The 20,000-nt window shown below is 43.5% G+C and overlaps 1 protein-coding gene across 1 annotated transcript in view; it reads right to left on the reverse strand.

Moving 5' to 3' along the window:
- LOC123773583 (RNA-binding protein Raly) overlaps positions 1–20,000 on the reverse strand; it is a 713,369-nt gene that overhangs the window by 512,110 nt on the left and 181,259 nt on the right. The gene's annotated exons all lie outside the window — the stretch shown is intronic.

Raw genomic sequence — 20,000 nt, forward strand, 5'->3', positions numbered from 1 at the left:
CTTCGACTTGAGAATGGTCCAGGACGGACCGAAACGTCGTCGTCCCTTCACCTTCTAGTGTGTGATCTAGTCAACATATCTCAATTGTCATATATAGCAACACTCCCACGGTGATATTTTAACGACAATATGGCATAAATTATTATATTAATGGCAGTCATTAGGCTTTGATTTATTAAGACTTTTCCAGCAAAGAAATACTTAGACTTCACTTATATATTAATTAACTTTGGCCTTACATTAATCACCCCCGACTAATCTAGATCAATAAAATATGGTGTAATACGAACTTGTTTTAAAACTGTCTTTAATATTGATAATAATTTTAATAATATTGGTAATTTAATATATAATTTTGTTTTAATACTCTCGCTACAATAAATGGTTCAGCATACATGCGATAAATAATATTTACTTCCTATTAACAAGGAAAAATGGGGGGAGGAAAATTTAATATATTTTATTATTGAAGAATAAAGACTGTAGTTCTAATAAGCTATTGCAGTTGGTAGGAATTTCCTCGTGTCACACACAGAGATCACACTAACGTGATGCATCAAATGAACAAATCCACAAGGGCCGTGACGAGGATTCGAACTCAGGTTCGAATCCTCATCACGAATCCAATCCCGGACGTAAGTTCGAATCCTCGTCACGGCCCTTGTGGATTTGTTCAATTTCCTCGTGTGTTTCCTGCAGAGTTTCTCTTCGAATCATCTCTAGTATAACAGGTGACAATGAGCTTGGAACCAAGATGCATAAGAAACCTTCTTGCACTCTCTCCCCATGGGCCTAGGGTCTCAGACCCCTATTGGAACGAAGTTGTACCGATGATCAAATTGCCTGTACTTGGTTGACTTGTGTCTTTCTCTACGTGTCGCCGCGGCTCCTGCTGTGCCGGCAGAGAGGTTGATATATGTGGTTGCCAGGGTGGATACGCAAGTATAGTCCCATGCCAACTGTCTGCCACCCTTCCACGGTCGCAGTGTGATTCCGTCTGGTCGGCCGGCCAAGCTAACAGAGTCACGGTTCAGTAGGTTGCGGGGCTCTCTCTCTGCTGGACACTGAGCAGAGGCAAGGCTTCTTTATATAAACCACATTCCCCTCTCCTCTTTGCCCTCTTCCCTCACCACTTCCTCTCACACCTCTGTTCTCCTCAACACCTTGCTCTCTCTCCCCTCACCACTCCTCCCCTCACACCTTGGCCAGGGGGTCGCAGTGCACAAGAATGTGCCATGCCTGGCTCGCTGCTCCCAGGAATGTGAGTTATCTCCTGGTAATTAAAATATTGTGCAGGTACCTACAACATACAGACCTTAGCGCAAACTCACTCGTATTCCAATTCTCTCGCTGCCCCAAACCCCCCTATTCTCTCTCTCTCTCTCTCTCTCTCTCTCTCTCTCTCTCTCTCTCTCTCTCTCTCTCTCTCTCTCTCTCTCTCTCTCTCTCTCTCTCAAGTCAAACTACAAGCTCCACCCTGCAATTATCATTCAAAATTATTCCTTTCCTGTTGCACCTTCTTAGACGCGAACACAGATGATGTTTACATAAGGTGAACAAACCTAAAGTTACAGGTGAGGGGAATTGAAGCCAGATATAATAGCAATTATAGAGACAAAGATCTGCCTTGATGTCGGATGGAATATATATGTAGTCTCTCAATATTTATTAAGTCTTCTTGGACGTCTTCAAGGAATATGCATGTATTGCAGTGAAGTGAAACCTTGTTGCAATATTTTTGGGACCTCGTAAATGTTGCTTTACATTGCATATGTAGGATTTAGGATTTATATTTATATATGGATTTATAGGATTTATATAACTCTCTTAGGATTTATATTTATATATGATATAAATGGGAAAAGATATGGTTTTGGATATTGAAGGATTGGGCAACTTGAGCAAATACATATTAAAAGAACATTCGTGACAATTCCATTCACCTGAGCTGTACTGTAGGAGATTCGAACTGTGGATCGTGTGTGTGTGTGAAGCAGAAGCTCTATTGACTGGACTATGAGACGTCCTAATAAGAAATGTTTCCTTATTAAGGGGATTGGAATGTGTATTTCCACGCAAGTGTAAATGACAATTTATATCCCTAACAAATATATCTCATAGAGCGAGTGTCTCTCTCTCTAAGACAGAAGAGAAACCTATGCAAATAATGTTTCATCACAGGGCAGGGAAATGTATTCAGTTAAGGGCCTAAATTACTGCATAGTAACTACAGGATGCTGGAAGAACTACAAGAGGTAAAATAGAGTTAAAGAACTCCACATCTCTTGACAGCCACAAAACCTTACATTCCACAAAACTCATGAACTAGAAAAAAAGGACTAGAGATATAAGGAATTCCAAAGGATATATAAAAATTACCTACCAAATTAGAAAGAGATATAATAGGAATATCCTAGAAGAAACTACATGCAGGGGATGAGTCACAATAACGTGGCTAAAGTAAGTTGACCAGACCCATGCAAATATCGACTTGAGAATGGTCCAGGACGGACCGAAACGTCGTCGTCCCTTCACTTTCTAGTGTGGGTGGTCTGGTCATCATAAAGAAACTATACTAAGGAAGAAAAATCAACCTTAAATGGAGTTCCTCTGGGCCATTACTGGTACCTTCACTGCCTTAGGTACTTCTAACAACATCAGTAATTACAGTATTAACAAATAGCAGTTAGAAAATAGTTTTCATGTAAAAAATTCCCCTAATCTTGCTACACATAGCATGAACTCTATTATCTAGTTTAGTTCGTCTAATGTCCCCAGCAAATTAGGAAGGCATTTGCACACAAAGGCTAAAAATGGGTCTTTTTTCAGTCAAGAGTACAGGATTAAAGTGGCAAGGTGTACTGTACCCAGAGACCAAATGGGTTGACAGTGGTTAAGGGGAACCAAAGGGGAGACTGCTAATGGAGAGAGAGGGGGGTCTAGATGGAGAGTGCCAGGGAGGGGGGGGGGAAAGCCTCAGATGGCTAAGCGCCAGGGTCCCACTCCCGAGTGTATATGTATTTACATATGTATCTATATATATATTTTAGTAACTCTGGCTAAACACACACACACACACAAAACTATTGCCAAGTACCGAGGTACGAGCAGTCAAGGTGCGTGCACGCGCTCGTGCACGCGCGCGTCCACGCTATCCTATGTAGCAGTACATGTAGGAATGGAGCTCTAGCTTCTGGGCCCCGATATTGAGGTGCTGGGCAGTACTGAAGGGAGCTGGACAGTACTGAAGGATGTTGGGCAGTACTAAATGGTGCTAGACAGTACTCAACGATACTGGACAGTAGTCAAGAGTAGCAAAAAGTACTGGAATATGATCGGAATTATTTTAGAAGCAAGGAACTCCTAAAATAAAAATGCATTTCATTATTTATTCGTAATTTCAAATTGGTAAAAATATACGACACTGAACCGTAATGCCAAATTGATTCGTTCAGAGATCTCGGTAATTCCTTTTAATAATGTAATTAATTCTAATATATAATTATATTACTAATTTCGAAGAGATAATTTAGTGGCCAATTTTTTAAAATCTTTTTTATATCAAAATAGTGACAGGTTTTTCAATAAGAGATGAGTCATAAAATAGGTGGATGAATAATTGATGGATGGGTTCACTTTGTGAGTTCACTCACTTGGTGAGTTCACTTACTTGGTGAGTTCACTCGATACTCGGCGCGTTCACTCACTCAGCTCGAGTTATGACCCATAACCCCCCCCCAGTTTTCACTTACTGAGTCACTAGTCATGAGAACCTAGAACCTAGAACCTGAGAACCTGAGAACCTAGACCTATGACTAGGTTCACTCACTGACTCACGAGTCATGACCCATTTGTCCCATTTAGGAAATTGTATTTAAATTGATTTCAGTTCGCATGCAATATAAAAGAGTTTGAACATAATTGCCCTGTGATAACCAGGTCCAATTAGAGGTATGTAAAAAGGCCACAGAATTGGGTGCATCCTAGCAGTTAATTATATTTTTATATGAGTTCTACAGTTCACAGAAATGCGTTTTAGGGTTATGAGTGAATATGTTCTTATTCTGCTATTTCTCAAAATTCACTCGACTGACCGAACCGGTTTTCGAAACCCTTTTGGCCCTTTTGACCAGACAACCAATCAGGAGGCCTGGTCAGAGACGAAACCATTGATTTTGATTGGTGCCGCCGAAGGCGGCTAGTTTATTGTGTACCCCATACTCATCCTGTGAGCGGTAGCGCAAAAGCATTACAGAGGGCACAAAAGGTCTTTATCAGACCTCATCTTAGATTATTACATACACAATTTCATCTATCCTTCGCACCTTATAGGACCATGATTCACTGATTTCCGGAACCAACAACTAGAAAAGTTATTTCTCGACAGCAGAGGTTGGAAAACATTAGATTAAAAACAAACTCGTTTCCATCTTGAATATGCACATTGCAATGTTTTACCTCTGGCCATTGTAGGCTATATGAGAAGTTATTTATTAACTTATTATAAGAATGTTATTATTATAACTTAAAGAAAATTATTCGAGAATATCGTTATTCTTGAAACGTCCTGGTTGGATTGGACAGGACATTTCAAGAATCCTCTATACCGTAGAGATGTTAGTGACCTTACTGCTATGTATTCTCAAGGTCTCAAGACAGAGACAGAGAGAGAGAGAGAGAGAGAGAGAGAGAGAGAGAGAGAGAGAGAGAGAGAGAGAGAGAGAGAGAGAGGGAGAGACACAGAGAGAGAGAGACAGAGACAGAGAGACAGAGACAGAGAGAGACAGAGACAGAGAGAGAGACAGAGAGAGAGACACAGAGACAAAGACAGAGAGAGAGACAGACAGAGAGACACAGAGACAGAGACAGAGAGAGACAGAGACAGAGACAGAGACAGAGAGAGACAGAGACAGAGAGAGAGACAGAGAGAGAGAGAGATTAATCACAATAACCGACCAATGACCGGGAGACAAGCCCTGAACACACCAAGATAGGCTTGACACACGAGGTACGGAAGGTTCTTACCTCACACCAAGCAAGTCAATAACATTAACCAGGCCAAATAGTGAGATAACGAGGGAAGAGGAGAGTGGTGAGAGGATCCTTAACACACCTCTCCCTCATTCTCCATATGCAAATGAACTTGCGGAGGATGAGGGTCGGGTAACTCAGCTTCTGGGCCAGCATAAACTTTAAACTTAGGCTAATGAGATTATTCGAAGTACCTAAGTTTTCAGGGCCTATAACTTTGCACGACAGCCTACCTGTTTGGCTGCCTATCCTATCCCCACTCCCCAATCCTTTCTCTCTGCCGCTTGCTGTGCTCAGAACTCTCTCATTTCTAACTCTTCCATTGTTTTCAAGGCCAGGAAAGGGGTGGAAAGGGGAAGAAAAGGGTTTCGAGTTTCCTTTCCCACCACTCCTCCCATTAAAATGCCCTTCCAAAAGTTGATACTCTTTTATTTCGCAAAATATATTCAAACGTTTAACTGCGCCTTTCGCTAATATACCTTCAGAGTAGAACATCATTCTACTGAAATTCAGACCGAAAGTTGGGTAGGTTTTCTCCTGAATATCGGTGTCTGTCCTATAGGCAACGAGGATAAGTTTATCGTTACTTCCTTGTGCGAGGAAGATAACGTAAGGACAAGGGACTAGATAACGTAACTACAGACGATTGATTGCAGGAGGATATCTTGTGTGAGATTTAAGCTTGTGGTACCGGACAGTGGAATTTCTAACTCCAGCTTCGAAACCTGGTAGGATCAAAGTGTTCTGGTGATTTACAGCTTGGCGACTATTCAAGCTTTGTTTTACACTTGTAGATTCAGCGTGAGCCCAACATGTTCTAGGATTTGATGAAAAAATGTACCAAGGTACACTGTAAGTATATGTACCAATGATCTTGAAAACACTGATCCAAACATGCGGAATAATCAGACTGAAAACTTTAATGATTTCTTAATGAGTTTTCGGTTTCAGGCCATTTTCAGAGCAAAATAGATTCTATTTTGCTCCGATGATGGGATAAAAAACCGAAAACGTTTTTTATCCCATCAACCCAACGAAACCCCATTTTTTCAATGTTGTTATTCCGCATAATGTATATATATATATATATATATATATATATATATATATATATATATATATATATATATATATATATATATATATATATATATATGTGGAAGAGGAAACGTGGGGCAATCAATTTACGAAGAGAATTAAGTACAAAAAAGTTTCACTCAAGAATAATTTAGTCTGCGCTCATGCGCGCGAGCACCTTCTCAATTCGCAAATCCTTAAATCCTCAAATTTGAAACTAATATCCTTTCTCCTTTCCTCTGATATTTTTTCCCTTTCAGACTACAAAATCCTACTTCATAAACCCCTAATCCCCCACCACCCCCCACACCAAAAACCCCATCCATTCCCTCCTTTTATCCCCCCCCCCCCCAATAACAATGATGAAAATCCCCCCCCCCCTCAAAAAAAATGGGGAAAAAATGAGAAGGGAAAAAATGGAATACACGTCCATCCGGAAATAATATAATCCCAAACCTCTGAAAGAAAAAGCAGAAGCAATAACCACCGAAACCGTTGCGTTCCAACAATATCAAGTTCCTGACGTCACTTGTGGCGAAGCGGGCGGTACGCGCCCCCTTCCAGAAGTGGGAAGGGAAGAGATAGGAGGAAGAGGCATGTTGCTAAATATATATATGGGAGGGGGGTATGTCGGAAGATAAATATTGGACGTGGAATGGTCCTAAGTGTCGCTGCACGAGAACAAATACGGCTCGTTTCTCCTTTGTGCATTTTGCAATTTTAGAAGAGGTTGTCTCCCAATACCGAATATTGGCGGGAGGAAAATGGCGGGAACGGTTGAATGCCACGATTGATTCGAGGACGCGGACCCGCGGAGGAGGATCGGTTTCTCCAAGACGTTTATCGCTATTCACGGCCCCTCCAAGAGAACCATTTTTTTCGCCCAAATGAAAGAAATCAAAGTTTCATTCAAGTTCGTAATATGAATGCGAGGAACCCCCACACACATATTTTATATATATATATATTATATATATATATATATATATATATATATATATATATATATATATAATATATATATATATATATATATATATATATATATATATATATATATATATATATATATATATATATATATATATATATATATATGGGCAAGGAGCAAGCCTAGGCCTCACCCTGAACCCTTCCAAGTGCGAAATAACCTCCACCAACCAGCACATAATAGAGCAAATAAAGGTTGTTTTGCCTGACATTCATACAACCAACCCTGAGGACAGCACACTCCTAGGTGCTCCTCTTGGAAGGAATGCCATCGACGGGGTCCTTGGTAAGAAGATCACTGACCTGAAGAGGATGAACGAGAGGATTGAAGACATCGATGCTCATGATGCACTTTACCTCATCACCAGATGCTTGTCCCTTCCCAGGCTGACCTACTTTCTAAGATGTTCGCCATCTTTCAACAATATTAAATTAGAAGAGTATGACAGCATGCTGAAATCAACACTAGAAAAAGCCCTCAATCTTTCCCTCAGCGACTCACAGTGGAAACAGGCCTCCCTTCCTGTCAGACTCGGGGGCCTTGGCGTGCGCACAGCAACACAAATTGCTGTACCAGCATTCCTGTCCTCTTCAGTGGGGTCTGACAACCTGGTGAAGGAAATCCTACCTGAGCACCTAGTTCAACAGGCAGGGGTGCATGATCCCAGCTTCACAGACTGCACAACCAAATGGGTCTCTCTCGCAGGACCAGCACCCCAACCACCGCCTTCTGAAGCCCATAAGCAATCCAGCTGGGATCGCCCCATTGCCGACCAAGAAGCTGCAACTTTGCTAGAAGCTGCGACGACACCACATGACACTGCCCGACTTAGAGCTGTAGCAGCTCCCCATGCAGGTGATTTCCTATTAGCAACCCCAATGTCAGCAACCGGCACCCGTCTCACACCGCAGGCCCTCCGAATTGCCGTGGCTCTCCGCCTAGCTGCCCCAATCCACACCGAATACAGGTGTATTTGCGGCGAGGCAGAGGCCGACAGATACGGACGGCATGGCCTTCTTTGCCAAAGGACGGGAGGATGGCATGCAAGACACGGCGAGGTTAATGACATTATTAAGAGGAGCCTTACCACAGCCGGTTGTCCAGCAGAGAGAGAGCCCCGTTACCTAATGTCCCGCAACTCTGATGAGCCTGTCGGTCGCCCAGACGGAATTACGGTGAACCCCTGGAAGAATGGTAGACAGTTGGTGTGGGACTACACTTGCGTTTCAACTTTGGCCAGTACCTATGTTGACTTCAGTGCTACACAAGCAGGAGGAGCTGCCAATCACCGGGAAGCGGCCAAGTCACGTAAATACAGAGACCTTGAGCACCACTACAATTTTGTCCCCATTGCCTCAGAGACACTTGGTGCCTGGGGTAAAAGTGCTGCTAGCTTTTTAAAGGAGTTGGGGTCTAAGCTAATCGAAACAACAAGAGACCCCAGAGCTGCCAGTTTTCTTTTTCAGCGCCTTAGTGTGGCAATCCAGAGAGGAAATGCTCACTGCATCCATGGTTCCTGCCCGCCATCTGAGGAGCTGGAGGAGCTATTCAACTTGTGACAAGCAGCCTTGTACCCTGTATGTAATCAATATTGTAACTTTTTTTGTGTAATGACATTTTCAAATAAAGTTAGATAAATATACACACTTAACAAAAGAATAGGGGTGGTAGGAGAAGAAAATATCAAAGTGTTCAGTGAGGATCCACAAGGTCTTCTCTGAGTACTCTTTTATTTTCTTCTCCGAGGCTATGGGTCCCTACATTTGCACCAGAGGTGGTACCCCTTCTAGGTATATATATATATATATATATATATATATTGAATATGACCGAAAAGGTAAGATATATACATACAATATTCTCAATATTTCTTACGTTTTTCTTCACTGTTGAGGGAAGTTGAAAAATTAAGTCTCCAAAGTTAATTTTTACACTTTATTATAGTCTGACGCCTGGGGAGGCGTTTCGCAAGGTGCACCTTACATTTTCAAAGACAATTTTACCGTGTTTAATATCGGATTATATACTCTTTGGGTGAGGTGGTTGAGCTCTGCTCTTTCGGTCCGCCTCTCAACTGTCAATCAATCAACTGTTACTATCTACTAACTTCCCCCCCCCCCCTCAGGAGGCAGCCCATACCAGCTGTTTAACTCCCAGGTACCTAATTTACTGCTAGGTAACAGGGGCATAGGGTGAAATAATACTCTGCCCATTGTTTCTCGCCGGCGCCTGGGATCTAACCCAGGACCACAGGATTACAAGTCCAGCGTGCTGTCTGCTCGGCCGACCGGCTCCCGACATAGGTTAATTTATTTCCGATTTGAACCTTAACTTTCACTGTCATGTATTCCTATTTATTTTCTCCTAGTTCTTATCTTCCTTGAGTTATTGGTCATGTTGATCTACTTTCCTCTCTTTCTTTTCCACCTCTCTCTCTCTCTCTCTCTCTCTCTCTCTCTCTCTCTCTCTCTCTCTCTCTCTCTCTCTCTCTCTCTCTCTCTCTCTGTCTCTCTCTCTCTCTCTCTCTCTCTCTCTCTCTCTCTCTCTCTCTCTCTCCCTCTCTCTCTCTCTCTCTCTCTCTCTCTCTCTCTCTCTCTGTCTCTCTCTCTCTCTCTCTCTCTCTCTCTCTCTCTCTCTCTCTCTCTCTCTCTCTCTCTCTCTCTCTCTCTCTCTCTCTCTGTCTCTCTCTCTCTCTCTCTCTCTCTCTCCCTCCCTCTCTCTCTCTCTCTCTCTCTCTCTCTCTCTCTCTCTCTCTCTCTCTCTCTCTCTCTCTCTCTCTCTCTCTCCCAGCCTTACACATAGTTAACCAGCTTGTGATCCGAATAATTAAAAATCATCACCTGTGTTGATATCATTACTGATCCGTTCACACAAAACTCCAAATACAAACGTTGAATAATTTGTGTAACATAAAACGCGCAATTTTGGTGATAATTGAAAAGATCCATTCTGTCTGCCATGTTGACGCTGCCTGAAACATTTTCCCTAAATGTCTAATGAATTGGATTATTGATGCATTTTTTTTTTAAGTTTAACCAAGTGAGCCGGTCGGCCGAGCGGACAGCACGCTGGACTCGTGATCCTGTGGGCCTGGGGTCGATCCCAGGCGCCGGCGAGACACATTGGGCAAAGTTTTATTTCACCCTATGCCTCTGTTACCCAGCAGTAAAATAGGTACCTGGGTGTTAGTCAACTGTCACGGGCTGCTTCCTGGGGGGTGAAGGCCTGGTCGAGGACCGGGCCGCGGGGACACTAAAGTCCCGAAATCATCTCAAGATAACCTCAAGAAGTGTGTATGTGTTTACTATTTGTGTCTGCAGAATCGAGGTATTAGCTCTTGGACCCCGCCTCTCTAAACTAATCTATTTTTCCTCTATTAAATCTATTAAATCTATTACATATATTTCTAACACATTCACACAAACACATCCCCAGGAAGCAGACTGTAGCAGGTGTAACTCCTAGGTACATATTTACTGTTAAGTGAACAGATGCATCTGGGTGAAAGAAACTCTGCCCGTTTGTTTCCACCTCCGCCGGGAATCGAAACCGGGCCATTTGGACTACGACTCCCTAGTACTGTATTTTATTTTCCGTATTCAATAGGTAAATAGTTATAGATAAGTTCCACCATCATTGCAACTACCCCACAACCACCACAACCTTTTCCCCACCACCACCACAACCCCTCCCCACCACTACAACCCCTCCCCACCACCACAACCCCTCCACACCACCACAACCTCCTTTCCCCCACCACAACCCCCTCCCCACCACCACCACAACCCCCCCCACCACCACCACAACTTCCCTCCCCACCACCACAACCCCTCCCCACCACCACCACAACCCCCTCTCCCCCACCACAACCCCCTCCCCACCACCACCACAACCCCCCCCCCCACCACCACCACAACTTCCCTCCCCACCACCACAACCCCTCCACACCACCACAACCTCCTTTCCCCCACCACAACCCCCGCCCCACCACCACCACAACCCCCTCCCCCACCACCACAACCCCTCCACACCACCACCACAACCCCCTCCCCCCCACCACAACCCCCTCCCCACCACCACAACCCCTCCCCACCACCACAACCCTCTTTCCACCACCACAACCCCCTCCCACTACCACCACAACCCCCTCCACACCACCACAACCCCCTTTCCACCACCACAACCCCCTCCCACTACCACCACAACCCCTCCCCACCACCACAACCCCCTCCCACTACCACCACAACCCCCTCCCCACCACCACCACAACCCCTCCCCACCACCACCACCCTTCCCCATCACCACCACCCCTCCCCACCACCACCACAACCCCTCCCCACCACCACCACCCTTCCCCATCACCACCACCCCTCCCCACCACCACCACAACCCCTCCCCACCACCACCACAACCCCCTCCCCCCCACCACAACCTCCTCCCCACCACCACAACCCCCTCCCCTCCACCACAACCCCCTTTCCACCACCACAACCCCTCCCCACCACCACCACAACCCCCTCACCACCACCACAACCCCCTCCCCACTACCACAACCCCCCTCCCCACCTCAACCCCCCCCCTCTCCCCCCCACCACAGCCCCAAGGGCGCCCCCTAGTGTCCCTGGGCGAGGCGTCATGATGGCCAGTAATTGAATAACTCTAGTGTGTGAGTAGTCCATTAATCACGCCCAGGAAGATGTCTTCAGGGCCTTCCTCAGGAGTAATTACATGTCATGCTCGTCCTAGCGCGCCCTTATGAGGCGTCTATACGGCCTCGGCCCTCAGGAACGGGCCCTTACGAGACGTATAGAGGCCCCTTACGAGACGTTGAGGGCCTCGGCCCTCAGAATCGGGTCCTTACGAGACGTCTATACGGCCTTGGCCCTCAGGAACGGGCCCTTACGAGACGTATAGAGGCCCCTTACGAGACGTAGAGGGCCTTGGCCCTCAGGAACGGGCCCTTACGAGACGTATATACGGCCTTGGCCCTCAGGAACGGTCCCTTACGAGACGTATACGGGCTCGGCCCTCAGGAACGGGCCCTTACGAGACGTATAGAGGCCCCTTACGAGACGTATAGGGCCTTGGCCCTCAGGAACGGGCCCTTACGAGACGTATATACGGCCTTGGCCCTCAGGAACGGTCCCTTACGAGACGTATACGGGCTCGGCCCTCAGGAACGGGCCCTTACGAGACGTATAGAGGCCCCTTACGAGACGTATAGGGCGTCGGCTCTCAGGAACGAACCCTTACGAGACCTTTAAGAACCTTGATTATAGGGATTCAATCTACTCAAGTAATGACCTTCCCAGATAGCTATAAGGGGCTTGGGACAGGTAATATACCACTTGGTACACAAATATCAGGGATCAGGGATAAGGGTTTGGGGGATATATATCCTAAAAAGGTCAACAACTCGAAGTGAAAGTTCCATAATGAACAAATCCACAGGAGCCGTCATGACGGATCGAATCTATGAACGTGTCATTGCTCTGACAAATGTCTGCCCACACACATACACTCTCTCGATGGTGCTTTTTAAAGCTTCCCTGAGGCCCATAGTGGCTCTCTTGGAGTACCTCTATACATTGGAGCTCTATTGGGATCAGGCTCTATATATATCCCAAACTCGAAGGTCTACCCGGCTGTGCCTGGGACAGCCTGGACTTCCCCAACCTATAATCTCACCTCTCTCCTTTATCCATCTTTTCCCTATTCCTTCCTTTCCTCTCCATTAAAATAGTGACCGAATTAAACAATAGGGGGAAGAACAAGGGAACAAAATAACATATTAGGAACACATGTGGACACCAAGACCCATATTTAGCCACATATGTGGTTCAATAGGGGACTTGGTAAGCAAAAATCCACATGACACGTGGACTGTAGATATACATGTATACTGCAAATATACATATATGTAGATATACAGTTATGAAGATATACAGATATGCTGATATACTGGGATATACAGATATCCTGCAGATATGCAGATATACTGCTGATATACAGATATCCAGATATACTGCAGACACAGTATATCTATTGTTTATCAATGCCAGGATAGCAAACAAATGAAACGCGTTAGGAAGTGATTGAAACAAACTCCATTCACAACTTTATTCTCTGAAATAAACAGCTAAATCAGCTGTGAAACCTATACACCGTCAATTAAAGGGGTTTAAAAGGCAAGACCCCAAAATTTCCTTTCACCTAATGCATCTCTTTACCTAGCAGTAAATAGATAACCCCCCAAATTTAGGCGTTGGTCTATTCATGTGGGACCTTTGCAAAGATGACTAGGCTTCCTGTCCCCGAAAATGGACAGATAGATATCGAGACGTGAAGAGAGAGAGAGAGAGAGAGAGAGAGAGAGAGAGAGAGAGAGAGAGAGAGAGAGAGAGAGAGAGAGAGAGAGAGAGAGAGAGAGAGAGAGAGAGAGAGAGAGAGAAAGAGAGAGACAGACAGACAGGACCAGACAATTGGAGAGAAACAGAGACAGTTAGAAGGATATTGAAACCAAGATCGAGGGGGTAGAAATAACCTAATCTACTCTATCTACTTTATTGTCTCAACAAACGAACTTGAACTTGAGACCAAGAAACAGAACGACTAAGGAAGCAAGAAAGAGGGCTGAGTACTCCTTAGCACAAGCTTTTAAAAGCCTCCATCTTACGAAGCTTTCAAACGAGGAACGAACCCTTCCAAGATGGCAGGTTCACGACTTCCGAAACCCACCTCTCTAGCAGTCCCTTCCTACGTCAACAAACTGAGAGAAAAGGAGCCAAGGAAAAGGAACACTGTAGTGGAAGAGGAGCTGGGGAATTGTAGAAGTAATGGGGGGCATGGTGAAAGGAAAGGGGGAGGAGGGGAAAGGTGGGTAAGGGGGGGGGGGGCAGTGTCTTTGAATGCCTCTTTTATCCATAGGATTCGATCCGTGGTGGGCCGTCAATTTAGCTAATGGGAATCTTGCAGAGCGAACACCAGACGCAGGAAGAAGCAGGCGACGGGTGTTGGATGAACTTGCAGAAGCTCACCTAAGGTAAAGCTCTTTTCAGTAACTTCTTGGCCTTGATGGTAGGTAATTTACTGGAAGGGAAGCGGGGGATCGAACTCGAGGAACAAATTGATATTAATTGAAGAGAATGTCTGTATGTCTGATATCCCGCCAAACACACATCGAAACTACGACGTTGGTACAACGTTCGAGCAAGTTTTAACACCTCCTAACCAGTTATAACAACCAATATAGCAAGTTGTAACAACGTTCTAATACGTCATAAAGCCAAGATGTAACAACTTTATTACAAGTTGTAACAAGCGGAAAATAGAGACAGTTACGGTTTGTGTTTCCAGGGGATTGACTAGTTCTTCGAGGTCAGACGCTTAAGGTTAGTCTCATCCAACTTTTCATAGTGATTGCTTTAGGGTAAGTGCTCAACATGGAGGAAACCAAGTTGGTTCCAATTACTCCAAGTTCAAAGTGGCTTCTTCCTATATCGAACCACTAGGCCACTCGGACACCAGTTCGACCTTTTAGAACAATGCATAAAATATTATGCATTGATCTCGGTAAAATGAAAACAAAAATTCTACTCGTCATATTCGTCTTAATAAAGCTGAGGAAGTTTTGATGTTCAAAGGATGTTCAAATGTTCACTTGTTCAAAGGTTACAATACTGCAGTCGACGTATCGACCTATTTAACCCCTTCAACCGCCTCCTAATGCATTAAACATGTCCAGACCCTTCCATTACATTACAACTTTCCCTTCCATTACATCATACATATCCAAGCTCCCTCTCCCCCTTCCATCACACATATCCAAGCTCCCTCTCCCCCTTCCATCATACATATCCAAGCTCCCTCTCCCCCCTTCCATACACCTTTCCCCTTTCCACTTCATACGTGTCCAGGCCCTTTCCTTTCATACACCGCGCCGTCCAGAGACTGTTGGGTGGAAAGAGAGACAAGGAAGGAACGAAGAAGGGAGAGAGAGAGAGAGGGAGAGAGAGAGAGGGAGAGAGAGAGAGAGAGGGAGAGAGAGAGAGGGAGAGAGAGAGAGAGAGAGAGAGAGGGAGAGAGAGAGAGATGCTGAGATAATACCAGATACCTATTTGTGCCTACAGGATCGAACATTGACTATTGGATCCCGCCTTTCTAGCCATCAGTTATTTAAAACAATGACTCCTGTCGTATTTCTCTATCATATCTAGTTTTAAAGTTATGAATAGAGTTTGCTGTGTGTGTGTGTGTGTGTGTCTGTGTGTGTGTGCACGTGTTTATGTGTGTACGTATCTATGTGTGTGTTTACTCACTTAGATATCCTTGCAGGGTTGAGTTAGGCTCCTAGCCCCGGCTTCCGAACGTTCAAAAAAAAAATACACACGTATGTTCAAAGGCGTATGACTAGTAACTTCGATATATACATAAAAGTATCTCTCGAACATGTATAGTATCTGCTTCAATCTCCGCCCTCTTCGGTGTATCTGTACCTCTCGTTCTATACATCCTTGCAAGACGAACGTTATCTTAATCATCTCGTAAACGCTTCGCTATCTCAAGGGAACTCGCTATAAATGTCTGTCTGTTAAAGAAAACATTGCAAGAACCTTGAGCCTTAGATACTCTGCATACCTCTCTCTCTCCATCCTCTCTCTCTTCTTTTCCTTCCCTTTACTCCCTTCCTTCATTCATTCCTTCCCACTAGTCTATTAATACATCCGTCCGTGAGAATGTCTAATTCTCCCCCTTCCATTTTCCTTTCCAGATGTGCCACAAGCAGGCACCCACGTCTGGGGTCCAAGAGCCTACGTCTGGGGCCCAAGAGCTTGCGTCTGAAAGTTCCTTCTTGTGATGAATTAAACCGAACTTCCACCTTATATTCTTGCTTGAACGAGGGAGGTAAATTAGTATCTAAATTACTAGAATTTATATATATATATATATATATATATATATATATATATATATATATATATATATATATATATATATATATATATATATATATTATTTGTATATTTTGTAGTATATTTAGTGTCATAATTTATATGATGAGTATTTGTATTTTAATTAGTGTAAGTTGCAGTAACATTTGATGAAGAAGTGGTAGTATTAATAGTAGATAAAGTAGTTAAGTGGTAGTATTAATAGTAGATATAGTAGAAGTGGTAGTATTAATAGTAGATAAAGTAATAGAAGGGGTAGTATTAATAGTTGATATAGTAGTAGAAGTGGTAGTATTAATAGTAGATATAGTAGTAGAAGGGGTAGTATTAATAGTAGATAAAGTAGTAGAAGTGGTAGTATTAATAGTAGATATAGCAGTAGTAGTGGAAAGTAGAAACCTTAGCATTAGACAAAATAAAACCGTAAAAATGTCACCCACTGCGTGGGTGGGTGACCGGGCCGCGTAGAGTAGCGAACCCGAAGGGATAGTTGAGTTTACATTATGTAAACTCTCCAGGTAATTAAGGAATTAGTGCCGGAAAGAATTAAGTGGCGATACCCACAGAAATTACAATATTCTGATGCATCAAATGAACAAGTCCACAAGGGTTCGAACCTACATCACGGCCCTTGTGGATTTGTTCAATTGTTAGTGTATTGATCACTCAGGTTATGATGGCTTGTGTGTTGTGCTTCAGTGTTTGTAGCGTGTTATCCTTCCGTGTGTTATCCCTCAGTATATCATGTTCTGTTATTCTTCAGTATATCGTATTGTGTTATCCTACAGTATATCGTGTTATCCTTCAGTATACCGTATTGTGTTATCCTACAGTATATCGTGTTATCCTTCAGTGTATCATGTACTATTATGCTTCAGTATTTTGTATTGTGTTATCATTCAGTATACCGTATCGTGTTATCCTTCAATTTACCGTGTTATCCTTCAATATACCGTGTTATCCTTCAATATATCGTGTTATCCCTCAGTACACCATGTTCTGTTATTATTCAGTATACCGTATCGTGTTATTCTTTAGTATATCGTGTTATCCTTCAATATATCGTGTTATCCTTCAATGTCGTGTTATCCTTCAATATGTCGTGTTATCCTTCAATATATCGTGTTATCCTTCAATGTCGTGTTATCCTTCAATATGTCGTGTTATCCTTCAATATATCGTGTTATCCTTCAATGTCGTGTTATCCTTCAATATGTCGTGTTATCCTTCAATATATCGTGTTATCCCTCAATATATCGTGTTATCCTTCAATATGTCGTGTTATCCTTCAATATATCGTGTTATCCTTCAATATATCGTGTTATCCTTCAATATATCGTGTTATCCTTCAATATATCGTGTTATCCTTCAATATATCGTGTTATCCTTCAATATATCGTGTTATCCTTCAAGAGTCAGTATGCAGTAATGAGCCATCAGCTGTCTGCCTGAGCGAACAGAATCAACAAACTAGCAGGAGAGCCTATGTAAACAAGTCACGTTTAAAACGAGTCTTTACTTAACGACAACAACGATAACCAACGTACAAAACTCAATCAATTAACGAGCACAAAGCCTAATAAAACTCCCATTTACAACACACGATTTAAACTAAAAAACACCGGACGACCCCCCTAAAAAATGATCAAACGAACAGTAATTAAAGTGTGTCTAACGACTCTGGCGATAAATAATCCAATTAGACTCTGAAAACATATATTATGCAGCAAATTTAGAATCGAGAGTAGCTCGCGTGACGGCGGTAATTATCGTACATCTGGAGGCGCTGGAGGGGATGGGTCATTGGTTGGTCAGCTCCTTTGGCAGTAGCTGGCGACAGCTTGGGCAGAGAGGATACCTGGGCTCTACACCTCCGCATCGAAGTGGTAGAAACAGATCGCAATAGTCATTACAATAGACACCATATGACCTTAAAATCGGGGCCCAGGAGCTAAATCAATCCTGCAGGCACACGGGGAATATCAGGGGGGGCTATTTAAACACAATATACCCCAATATTTACCTGATATCATATTTAAAGATAAAAGTAATGCATATTGCTTCAGTCCCATAGCGAGCTTCCCTGATCATATTTAATTAAAAACCAGGATGCGTGGAATTTTTAGTGGGCTATGGTACCATAGAGCTATGGTACAGATTAGGTATGGTACCGGAGGGGATAGGCTATGGTATCAGGGGGTAGGCAGGGGCTATGGTATCAGAGGATAGGGAGGGGGGCTATGGTACTAGGGGATAGACAGGGGGCTATGGTATCGATGGGCTATTGAGACCATAGGGAGGATAGAGGATAGGTCTGCTCTCAGGAACGGGGGAGCAGGGAAATACTAGAGATATATGAGTTTACACAACCGGTGTAGAATACTGCTGTGTGTGTGTAAACTTGGCCAATAAAATACACAAGTTTACTCTTCAAACTCCTCTTCTTTCCCCTCTTTTAACGTCCCCCTCCCTTTAGTTTCCTTTCCCTTTACCCTTCCCCTTACCCTTCCCCCATCTTCCCTCACCCCTTTCCCCTGCCCAAGGGACTGACTGAAGCTCTAATTTAGAACCCATTAAACCCATTAAACGTCTACAACTCTTTTTTTTACCCTATTTCCTTTTTATTTGCAACGTTTGGCAGAAATGGATGACACTTTAAAGGTCCTCGATGCCTGCTATATTGCAAACAATCGCTGGCCAACTAAGAAGGAAATGTATCCTGTTTGTTTGTAAACAAGAACAGCGTGGTTGTTAAACTCCTACAAACAATTTGAGTTTACGTAAAGTGGCTACACGTAGACAGAATTTATATCAGAAAATTATTCTTTAACAAAAATCGTTCCTAAATTAAGGAAAAAATATAAAAGGTGTTCAATTGGTTCAGAAAACTTGGCAAATTATATATATATATATATATATATATATATATATATATATATATATATATATATATATATATATATATATATATATATATTCTTCTCGGCTAGTTTCATAATGTTAAGAAACTAGACGCAAATTCCTACTGTCACGGGTCTTACTAAGATCTCTATCTAACTGTGTTGTCTGGCAGAGTGCACAGGGATAGAGGGGGGGGGGGGGATGGGGGGATGAAGAGGGGAGGGGGAATGGGGGATGGGTGAGGGGGGGTAGAGAGGTGCCCCGTGTTTAATTAAAGGAGAAATATTCCAACTATTCCTTGTGAGTAGAGTAGAGCTCTAATTTGTCAGCTCTGTGAGATTTAGTTAGTGTTCTGTCGCTGGATTTACCTAGAGCTCTCTCTCACTCTCTCTCTCTCACTCTCTCTCTCTCACTCTCTCTCTCTCACTCTTTCTCTCACTTTCTCTCACTCTTTCCCTTTGTTAATTACCACTCTCTCTCTCTCCATCCTCTCTTCATTTGCAACTTCGTAAACAATTCAACCTTTCAGCCTATGCAGAAACGTACAAATTCGAGCAACTCCCCCTAACATTTTGAGTCCGATGCTTAGAAAACGTAGATATCCTTGAGGATATCCTCTTAATACGATGCATTTGTAACGATGGTTACGATAACAAGCAACTCGGTAGCTTGTTATCTCACTCTGCTCTCACTCTTTGTTATCTTGCTCTCACTCTGAGTGCCACATTTTGGTCAAAAATAAGGATATATTTTCAACTTTAATTTTCACGTCGGGTGAGAGGTGGATGTGGTGGATGAGGGATGGTGGTGGATGAGAGGTGATAGTGATACTAAACTGAGGTAAAGAGCAAGGCCTCGTCTATCCACCATCACCATTCTTGCCAGGTGGATAGGGCAGGGTCGAGCCGGTTGGGTAGGTTACTGTGGCAAACAGGAGAGTGAGTGCCAACTGGGCAGGCAGGTGACTAAGCCAGGTAAGACTTATGGCACTTAATGGCATCTTGCCAATTAAGTGCCATCTCTCTCTCTCTCTCTCTCTCTCTCTCTCT

This window comes from Procambarus clarkii, chromosome 72 (assembly GCF_040958095.1).
Source record: "Procambarus clarkii isolate CNS0578487 chromosome 72, FALCON_Pclarkii_2.0, whole genome shotgun sequence".
Classification (NCBI taxonomy): domain Eukaryota; kingdom Metazoa; phylum Arthropoda; class Malacostraca; order Decapoda; family Cambaridae; genus Procambarus; species Procambarus clarkii.